Source organism: Heterocephalus glaber, unplaced genomic scaffold (genome assembly GCF_053883595.1).
Source record: "Heterocephalus glaber isolate CG9 unplaced genomic scaffold, H.glaber_assembly_v1.0 deba00001472, whole genome shotgun sequence".
In the NCBI taxonomy this organism is placed as follows: domain Eukaryota; kingdom Metazoa; phylum Chordata; class Mammalia; order Rodentia; family Bathyergidae; genus Heterocephalus; species Heterocephalus glaber.
The window spans coordinates 31,262,449-31,265,100 of NW_028258315.1; the positions used below are offsets into that span (position 1 = coordinate 31,262,449).

Genomic DNA, 2,652 nt, shown 5'->3' on the forward strand with positions numbered 1-2,652 from the left:
AGACAGGGTCTCACTTTGTAATTCAGACTGGCCCTGAACTCATTATGTAGCTCAGGCTAGCCTCAAACTAGTGGCAATCCTCCTGCTTTTTTTCTTTTTGAGATAGGGTCTACCTATGTAGTTTAGGCTAGTCTTGAAATCACTATGTAGTCCAGGCTGGCCTTGAGTTTGTGGCCATCCTCCTGCCTCAGCCTCCTGAATGCTGCCATTACAAAGCATATACCACCTCACTAGGCTCATGAAGACTTTCCCTCTTCAAGATTTTCCATCTGCATCCCGACCTTCAGCACTCCATGCTACAGTCTGTTTTGCTTCTAGTTTCTTCCTGCCCAACTGCTCCATGGTTCAGTCATCCTGAGATGTGACTTTGCATATGTCGTACCTTTGGCTCATGGTTTTCAGAACTCTGCCTTTGGTAGATTTCTAGTGGTGAAAAATTTTCACAAATTCACCCCTACCTGAACTGAGTTTTCATGCTATTTCCCATTATCCATTTGAGAAACATTCTAGCCAAATTTATAGGTTCTGTTCCCAGTGCTATAGCCTTGCTCTTGGAACTCTGGGAACCCTTTGCTCTCTTTCATGTGAAATCCTATAATGGAGAGCATGAGACCAGAAACTGAGCCTCTGGCTTCTGCTCTCTACCCACCTTTCACCAGCATTGATGTTGGCTGGCGAATCCATCTCTTTGAATTCCACTGCTTTCTCTGTGAGACAGACATAGTGATTTCCACATTGCCAATATCTCTGAGTTGCTATGAGAAGCAAATGTGTTCAGAAAATATAAATAGCAATTTAGATGAGGTTTAGACAGATTTAGACGAGGTTAGACTTCCTCAATGAAACTATTTTCACCCTCTAATCATCACCTTGCTGTTATCAGTATACCTCATTTAACTGTTCTGTTTTTTTCCTCTTTTGGGGTTTTTGTTTGTTTGTTTGTTTTTTTGGTACCAGGGATCAAACTCAGGACCTCGTGCTTGCAAGGCAGACGCTGAAACCACTGAGCTAAATCCCCAGCTCGGTTTTTTCCTTTTTTGTAAATATCTTCTCTCCCCAACCACCTTTCAGCATTGAATGGAAGATGTGACTTTTCTGGACTCTCTATATTCCCAGCCTGCAAGACAGGTGTAGGTAAGCAGTGCTCCATCAAAAGGGAAGTTCTTCTGGACATGAGAATTAACTGATTTTCCTTTCACTTTCAGATGATATGTCTTAGTTTGGAGAATAAATTTTCTTGCCACTCTATTAATGAATGATTATGGATCATGATGATGGTTAAGAAAAGCATCCTTATATGTTCTCCCAGCTTCTGCCCCTGATCGCTTGGGCTCGTTGTGCTGTGGCCGTTGCATTTGGGAGGAAAGATAAATGGGCAGGCTGATTTTCGAGAGTGAAATGCAGAAGTTCCAAGATCAATTCCCCTCATAGGGGCTGATTACATTCCGACAGAGGAAGAAAGAATGTTTGCAGAATGCAATGATGAAAGCTTCTGGTTCAGATCTGTGCCTTTGGCTGCCACATGTATGTTGATTAGTCAAGGACTAATTAGTAAAGGAATTCTTTCAAGTCATTCCAGATTTCGTTCCATCCCTAAACTTATACTTGCTTGTATCAAGGGATACTTTGCTGGAAAACTTTCTTATGTGAGAACTTGCCAAGAAAAGTTCAAGAATCTTGAAAATTCCCCTCTTGGAGAAGCTTTACGATCAGGACAAGCACGAAGATCTTCACCACTTGGGCACTATTCTCAAAAGTCAAAATATGACTCAAATGTGAGTGGTCAGTCCTCTTTTGTGACCTCCCCAGCAGCAGACAACATAGAAAAGGAGATGCTTCCTCATTATGAGCCAATTCCATTTAGTGCTTCTATGAATGAATCCACTCCCACTGGTATTTCTGATCATATTGCCCAAGGACCTGATCCCAACCTTGAAGAAAGTCCCAAAAGAAAAAAATACTACATATGAGGAATTAAGACAAAAGAACAGAGAGTCATACAAAGTAACTTTAACACGAAAGACTGGCCCCTCAGTCAGGCCTATGCAGGAAAGAGAGCCAAAAAAAGAAGTCAAAGTAAACAAATATGGAGATACTTGGGATGAGTGAAAAAGTACATCATTGGACACACTGAAGGACTCTCAACATCCAGCTTCAGCTAGGTGATCGTGAAATACTTGCATGCTTTGAGCTCAGCAGCAGTCTTCATAAATGCATTTAAAACTAAATTCTGGGTTTTTGTGGTTTGACTTACTATGATATTTAAGGAAAAACACAGATTTTAGCGTTACAATCATGTAAATGTAGTCACCTTGTAATGTAGGTCATGTAAATGTAGACTACATTGGGTACTATTGTGATGATGGTATTATTCTATGATTGTGAACAGTTTGTGAAATTGTTTTAAATTACAAGGCAGAGATACTCTTCTAAATCTATTAAGAGACTGTGATGCTCTAGAATTTGCTTATATGAAAATAGGATATCTGCATGTTGAATTGGGGTGGGGAGAGTAAGCATAATTTTTGTGTTCCGCTTTGCAATGTTATTAAAAGCCTTTCTCTAATGAAAAAGAAAAAGAAAAAGAAAAGCATCCTTCATGTCACATTGTGTTAGCTACTTTTCTCTCACTCCTGAGACAAAATACCTGGC

The 2,652-nt window shown here is 40.2% G+C and overlaps 1 pseudogene; it reads left to right on the forward strand.

Annotated features, from left to right (window-relative positions):
* Nucleotides 1-597: 597 nt before the first annotated feature.
* Nucleotides 598-2,325, forward strand: LOC110351161 (OCIA domain-containing protein 1 pseudogene; annotated as a pseudogene).
* The last annotated feature ends 327 nt before the right edge of the window (nucleotides 2,326-2,652 follow it).